We start from the raw sequence: 8,516 nt of genomic DNA on the forward strand, positions 1-8,516 counted from the left end.
TACACAGCTGTTCAGTCCCAATCCCTTGAGTTCCCTTCGCATTGTGCGTGTGGAAATGCTCTTACTTTCACTATTAAACATAGCCCTGAGTTCTACTGTTGTTTTTCTTCGATTTGATCTCACCAAACGTTTAAGTGATTGCCGATCACGATCATTGAGGATTTTTTTCCGGCCGCATTTCTTCCTCGAAGACGATGGGTCCCCACTATCCTTCCAGTTTTTAATAATGCGTTGGACAGTTCTTAACCCAATTTTAGTAGTTTCTGCAATCTCCTTAGATGTTTTCTCTGCTTGATGCATGCCAATGATTTGACCCTTCTCAAACAGACTAACATCTTTTCCACGACCACGGGATGTGTCTTTCGACATGGTTGTTTAGGAAATGAGAAGCAACTCATTGCACCAGTTGGGGTTAAATAACTTGTTGCCAGCTGAAAGATAATCGCCCATGCAGTAATTATCCAATAGGAGGCTCGTACCTATTTGCTTAGTTAAATCCAGGTGGCGACTTTTTTTTTGGCCAGGCAGTGTATAACAGCGTGTTTATTTAGCTAACAGGCTACTAACTAGCTAACAGGCTAAGTTTCTTCAATTCAGTTGCCTGTGTTGATTGTCAAGTGAGTTTGTTTGATTAAAAAAACTTGTTTATCTAGTTTTGCCACATTGCTAACCTGAGTAATGTTATTCTGCTAAAATACGATGATACATAATGTACAGTCAGATCGTCATTATGACTCATTCAGCCATGACTCATTCACTCAAAACATGCCATGTACCTGGCAGGTCCTGTTTTTGTCCCAGTAATGTTCCAAGAACGGACAAAATTAGTCTCCCCCATGGCTACAGGTAGTTTCTATCAGGTTTCTATCCATCTGTAAAGAGGTACACTTTCTTGCGTTGGACACTATCTGTATATTTACTGATCTACATACAACAGTCACATACATACGTGGAAACCAGGCGTAAAAGGTAAGAACAATGGTATATTTAGAAAAATTCTAAGGTATAGGTTTATCTATCTAAGGAAGCTTTCTGTTTCATTTCACCTTATGACTTATGGAGAAGGGGTGGGATTTATATTTCCTTTTTGTATGTTCACAGCTTTTTTTTTTTAGTTCGAAATCAATATCAGTGTCAATATTTTGAGGTACAAAGACATTATTATCAGAAAGATTCTCATAATGATTAACAGGAGCTTTTTTTCAGCACTCTGGCAGAAATGGTCTTCCATAGTAGTATGCAGAGTGAATATGACTGAATATAATAATAGTGAGACGGAGAGAGAAGAAGAAGAAGAAGGGAGTCGCAGTAATGGAAGTAAATTTGGAGCGTGCGCCCTGTGCGAGTACAAAAAAGTGGGCTGAGCTGCTGAAACAATGAACTCAGTCATCTGAGGAGGGGGAGGATGGAGGGAGACGGAAGGAGGGAGGAGGGAGGGAGGCAGAGGGAGTGGGTGAGGACAGCTGTTTCTAATCAATTGCTTCCATGTGATTGACTGCCTGACTGACTGACTGTCGGCTGATTGGCTCGTTGACAGCCGAGGTCGCGGGCCGAAGGCGGGCTTCATGCAGCTAGTTTGACCTAATCTGATTGAGTCGACGACAAGCTCGTCGGTTAATTGGCTGAGTTGACGTGTTGGTTGTCATGGCAACTGATTGGCTAAGTGACAACACTGATACGATTAGGGGAGGCCGTGGTGACTGTGCGAATGATGTAATGTGGCCGCTCCCTTCCACTTCTTCTGTCTTCTCTCCAGTCTATGTGCACATAGTAGTTTATATCAACATATTTTTCTGTCGTGCACACACACACACACACACACACACACACGATCCCTCTTCTGTCTCTCATAAGTTTCTCATGTTGATGTTTTCAATTGTGTCAATAAAAAGCAGTTTATGTTGAAATTCCTTCTCTTTCTCTCCTGCCATCCCCCTCTCCATAAGACAGACACAGACTGCATGAACAAAAACATTTAGGTAGGCCAAGTTCACGTCTGGGAGGGGTTGCTAAAGGGGGCCCAGGGGGCGCTCTGAAGACCAGATGTGCTTTTTTTAGGGGGGGAGGAGGTCGAAGGGAGGAGGGGGTGCGCTCGCGAGCCTCCAGAAGAGGAACGGGGGAGTTTTCACAAGGCTCCAGAGAAAGTGGAGAGTCCTGGAAAGTGTTGTAGAAGAGTGCATTGAAACGTCACCGTGCAGTAAAATCACCCTGAGCTGCAGGAGGAGATCTGTGCAGCTGGGATAGAATAGTAGAGCATGGAAATGGGTGATAGTCGTCACACATTGATTAAAAGGACGAAATTTAAGTAAATGATGGTGAGGATTTAAGTTAATTAGACAGAAATCCCCAGTAGGTTGATAAATCTGTATCGCATGATGACTAATATCAGATACTTCTGCTCTACTCGTTCTCAAGAGTTATCTCTGCTGTAAGCTGTCTTCTTGTTAAATATTGGATTTAGTTTTGGCTCCTCAGGACTCGGACGGTTTGAGAAAGAAAATCGATCTGAAAAACAGCTCAGGTGTGTTGAATTCGATTTGAATAAGTCATAAACCAAAAAAGAAAGGGAAAGACCGATTCAGTGGGGTGAGAGTAAGTGTCACCCCCTAGAACAATGTTACAAACAGGAAGAAGGTCAAAGGCCAGAGCTGTTAAAAACTCTTGATTGTGTAAGAATCTAAAGAAAGATTGAGCAGGTATTGTTTGCAGCAGGTGGTTCGATTCCAGATATCTTGTTCTAAAGAGACAAACATGCGGTCTCCAAACAAAAGGTTCAATCCCCCTCATAGCCAATCGGTAACCTCGTCTTGACATGTAATTGTCACACACATCTTGGGTCAATATGTGCATCTGAGAGTGCCAGTACACAGTGAAGAGATGCATCATTTTTAGTTTTATTGATTTTCAAACCCAAACCATAATCTTTCCCAAATGTTAACCACAGCAGTGACGAATCAGAGAACTTTTATTTTCATATGGGTAGTTTGTGACAGTTTCAAAGGCATGAAGACAAACGACGATGTCTTTAGTTGACGATAAGCACGTCAGATCAGATTCCAAAAGGTTCCAAAGTTTTTTTTAGTGAATGTCCAAACAAATAATGGATAACAAGTGGAATTTTCAGCTGACTTTTTACTGTTTTCAGCCGATTCATTTAAGGGGTCGTAAATATTTGCTTGATGGTACATGATACTGTGCTAAAAGACCCAAGACTAAAGCTGTGTGTCAGTATTCGCAGAGGTTCCTAATTCATGGAGACATGGGAATAACATAACAGCACTGCTCTTGTTTTGCATTGCAGAGCAAGTAGGCTATTGAAACAAGAAATGTAAGATTAGAAATGTGTATGGCAGATTTCTAGCAAAAAAGCTTTTAGTAAAATTATGCTGCCAACTCCGTGTCATTGTTCCAATGGCTCAAAATTCCGAAGCCCCATTAGTCTAAAAAATGTCCCATTGGACCAAACACCCATTTCTGCGACAGCCTGTTATCTCAAAAACAAATGGCCATTGCTCCAATGTCCGATTTCTCCAAAAATACGCACTCCTTGCAGTAAGTTTGAGTTTCCCAGTGGCACTCACCAATCTGTTCATGCTCTTCCAGCGACTTTTGTGCCACAAAACTTTTTTAAGACAAAACGTTTTAAGCGAAAAAAGATCTTACCTAATGGTAATTAATGGTAACCTAGTGTTTTTTTGTGCCTACCCTGACCACACAACTACCACAGTGTTGTTGACAAATGTATCTGTGTTTTATAGAAACATACAATGTGATTTTTTTTTTTTTCTTCTTGTGATTGGGTTGTCTGCAAGGAGTGTGTATTTTTGGAGAAATGGACTGTCAGACTAACAGGGCTTTGGAACTTTGGCTGTCCCCATAGTACCTTGGGTATGTTGCTAGGGTATAAAGTTTTCCAAAAATCCAAGAGCAGGACAGAGCAGCTAATGTTGCGCTAAACTGTGATAGCATCCAGGACAAGCCTCCATAAAGAAGGGAAATACTTTAAGTTGGATGTCCTGGTCCTTATTCTTTTAATGTAACGTATAACACCACAAGACAATGTAGATGATTATATGCTGCTTAGCTTTGGAAGTAAGTTTGTGCTACTACTGTAAATAATAAGCTAGCTACCTGCACCATGGATGTATTAATAGACCTGGATACAGTACCAGAGGTGGGACCCAATTCATTCCTATGAAAGTTGCTCTTTGGCCCATGACGCCAAAAATTCTTAATTTCCACGGCTGAAAGTATCCGGATCTTCCATATTGTGAGGCCCATAGAGCAAGCGCAAGCATTTTAACTTAAGGTTTGGCGCTCCACTAACTTGAATGGGGATAAAATGATTTAATCTTGCGTCTCTTTTAGACTTTCCAAATGTTATCGGACCCAATTGATCAAATCTTGATGTTAAAATTGAGGCATCAAAAAAATGTATCCACTGTACAGACATCTCTTTCCCAATGTAATTCTATGGGAAAAAGTACTTTTGGGACCAGTGACATCACTTGACGGACCCCGAAAATGCAGTGCCATTATTTGGCCACTTTTGGGCTTCGAAGCCCAGTACACTTCCTGGGGACCAGACCTGCACATGCCAACCTTTGTAGCTTACTTTAGCGCAAACAGACACATAATTATAACCTTATTTCGACACAGGCCCTGTTTATAAGTGTGTGAGCCTGCAGCCCTGCACCAAAATGATCAACTTTTCCATAGTTACCTCCGACTGGTATTTATGGAAGAAGGGAAAGATGTCTGTAAGCTGTGATTGGTTGTTCCTCATCACATGCCATTCCATGCGTGCTGCTGCGTTCCAAAAGTTGAACTTGGTTAATCTCGGGGCGCAGTTGTTGCGCCCTGAAAAGTAGGCACTTGGCAACGCATGCATGCCGCGACATGGTTACTCTCGTGTTTGACCGCGCCTGCTGCACATCTACATTGAAAACAATGAAATCGAGGGCGCAAAAAACGCAGCATGTGTACAGCCCCAAAGTCAGCTGTCCTTTGGTCATGACCAATCTTTCCGCAAAATCTTGGGGAGGTCTTTAAGTCCATTCTTAAATTATAAGCCTTTTGCAATAGGCCACTCCCATTGCCACCCCCATCCACCTGTTAGCAAACTAGCATGAGCACAAACTGTGGCTGCCAAAGGGTGGGGAAATTATTTTGGGACCAACCAACTGACAGAGTGAACTATAAAGCTGCTGGTTCAACATGTGGAGAAATTCAAAACTCCCATGCCTAGTTACGGTTGCTATGCTATGATTGGACAATTGTTGTTTCGGGGAGGGATTTGGCAAATGGTGGAACTTCTAAAATAGTGAAACAAAGAGGTGAGATGTGTCATTTTTTACAGATTTAATGAAAATCTTATCTACAGTTTCTGTGATATGTTGAAAAGAGGTAACAATAAACTGGGGAACAAACTCATTGATTGCATTGAAAAATTGTTAAATACGTATGTGCATGAAAACAGAAAAAGCGCATGGATCTGCTTTGCACATATTCTCAGCATTAATGGACGAATGTCACAAACTTGATGGACTAACAAACAGACGGAAGTCAAAGCTTCCTCATAACCATGTGCCCAGAATTGCAAAATTATGGGTGATTCATGCCAAATAAAAAATATGCCATGCATGGACACAGAAACATCAGGGTAAAAGACTTCAAAACACCAGTGGAAAACTTATTAAAAGAATGATTCAATTAATCAGACTAAGTATTAGATTCTTCAAATCTCATTTTGGAATTAAACTCTTAATTCGTGCATCATTTCCTGTAAGAGGAGGTGAGCAGGGGACAAATTATAACTGCAAGATTTACAGTGGAGGATGTGAGCAGCTGGCTGGGGGAAACAGTTGTGAAACAAGGAGGGATAAAACAGCTCCAGAGAGAGCCGATGGAGCTTCTCCACCCTTCTCCTCCTCAGAGTCCAGGGGGGCCACGTCAACGTGCCCGAGAGGCTCCTGTAGAGATGTGATGTCTTAAAGAGACGCTCTGACCACTTCTCTTGTGTTCGTTTTTCTTCCCCTGTGCACTTGTTGTCAATTTGCGGGGAGGAAGAAGAATCCACTCTGGAGAGTTAGTAATGTTGGTTGACCAGAGAGATCTGGCTCGGAGCGAGGGTGTGTTCAGGGACCGCGGAGAAAGCAGGAAATGTACGAGAGACGCAATGAAATCTGATCAGAATCTTGTGACTGTGTTATGAAATGTATCTGTGGTCCTTCTGAACTTGAGTCACACTTTGGGGGGAAACTAACGGTACGTGAAAACAATGACATGTAAAGGGCTTCAGATCCAGCTAATAAGTGTTAGCTTGCAGTTTTGGGAACCATGACAACAGGACTGCTTGAGTTAAGCAGGGAAATGAGCTAAGTGACTGCTTGTTATCTACTTATCCAGAGTTGTAGGTCTCAAGTGGGCCCTGATCTCAGTCTGCAACTTGTTTTGTTTGTATTGGACCATAAGATTTCACTGCTAGACTTTTGATGAATAAAACAATATCTTTTACTGAGTTGCATTTCCCTAACCAATGTGTGTTTTCTTTTCACAGCTGTGTCAAAATACCTGCAGCATTGTTTAAGCACAGAAAGACAGAAGAAATTACAAAGCATAAAGCACTGCAGGACAATTTTCAGCTTCATTATGAAAAGCTAAACAATAACAGGGTTCACCTAAAGGAGAACAAATAAATACATACAGAAGGAGAGAATTCTCCTTAGTATTCCATTGAACAACAAAATGCAAGATATGAAAAGAGTAAGAATCACAGTACACTATAATGTTAACCCCCCATAATCATAGTAATATGTGGGCTAGAAATTCATTAAATTAAATAGCAAAATAAATAGAAACAAACTGTGCAATGTGTAGTTTGAATGAATACCTCCTGCATTTGCAGACATCCTTGGGTGGCTTTCGAGACAATGGGCCCATGGACACAGACATGCAGATGGCCCACCACCTCTCCTCCATAGGAGCAAGACACACAGATTTAAAGTTGTTATCCTCTTTTTGTTGTTGTTTTGTGTCTCTTTGCAGTCATTTTGTGTCTCTTTGCAGATATTTTGTGTCTCTTTGGTATCATTTTGTGTCTCTTTGGTGTCATATTGTGTCTCTTTGCAGTCATTTTGTGTCTCTTTGCAGATATTTTGTGTCTCTCTGGTGTCATTTTGTGTCTCTTTGGGGTCATATTGTGTCTCTTTGCAGTCATTTTGTGTCTCTGTAGTCATTGTGTGTCTCTTTGTAGTCATTTTGTGTCTCTTTGCATTCATTTTGTGTCTCTTTGCAGTCATGTTGTGTCTCTTTGGGGTCATATTGTGTCTCTTTGTAGTCATTTTGTGTCTCTTTGTAGTCATTTTGTGTCTCTTTGCAGTCATGTTGTGTCTCTTTGGGGTCATATTGTGTCTCTTTGTAGTCATGTTGTGTCTCTTTGGGGTCATTTTGTGTCTCTGTAGTCATTTTGTGTCTCTTTGCAGTCATTTTGTGTCTCTTTGACAGTCATGTTGTGTCTCTTTGGGGTCATATTGTGTCTCTTATGAGTCATTTTATGTCTCTTTGTAGTCATGTTGTGTCTCTTTGGGGTCATATTGTGTCTCTTTGTAGTCATTTTGTGTCTCTTTGTAGTCAGTTTGTGTCTCTTTGCAGTCATGTTGTGTCTCTTTGGGGTCATATTGTGTCTCTTTGTAGTCATTTTGTGTCTCTTTGGGGTCATTTTGTGTCTCTGTAGTCATTTTGTGTCTCTTTGCAGTCATTTTGTGTCTCTTTGACAGTCATGTTGTGTCTCTTTGGGGTCATATTGTGTCTCTTATGAGTCATTTTATGTCTCTTTGTAGTCATTTTGTGTCTCTTTGGGGTCATATTGTGTCTCTTATGACTCATTGTGTGTCTCTTTGTAGTCATGTTGTGTCTCTTTGGGGTCATTTTGTGTCTCTTTGGGGTCATATTGTGTCTCTTTGTAGTCATTTTGTGTCTCTTTGCAGTCATTTTGTGTCTCTTTGCAGTCATGTTGTGTCTCTTTGGGGTCATATTGTGTCTCTTTGTAGTCATTTTGTGTCTCTTTGGGGCCATTTTGTGTCTCTTTGTAGTCATTTTGTGTCTCTTTACAGTCATGTTGTGTCTCTTTGGGGTCATATTGTGTCTCTTTGTAGTCATTTTGTGTCTCTTTGTAGTCATTTTGTGTCTCTTTGCAGTCATGTTGTGTCTCTTTGGGGTCATATTGTGTCTCTTTGTAGTCATGTTGTGTCTCTTTGTAGTCATTTTGTGTCTCTGTAGTCATTTTGTGTCTCTTTGCAGTCATTTTGTGTCTCTTTGACAGTCATGTTGTGTCTCTTTGGGGTCATATTGTGTCTCTTATGAGTCATTTTATGTCTCTTTGTAGTCATTTTATGTCTCTTTGGGGTCATATTGTGTCTCTTTGACAGTCAAGTTGTGTCTCTTTGGGGTCATATTGTGTCTCTTATGAGTCATTTTATGTCTCTTTGGGGTCATTTTGTGTCTCTGTAGTCATT

This window comes from Epinephelus lanceolatus, chromosome 22 (assembly GCF_041903045.1).
Source record: "Epinephelus lanceolatus isolate andai-2023 chromosome 22, ASM4190304v1, whole genome shotgun sequence".
NCBI lineage: Eukaryota > Metazoa > Chordata > Actinopteri > Perciformes > Serranidae > Epinephelus > Epinephelus lanceolatus.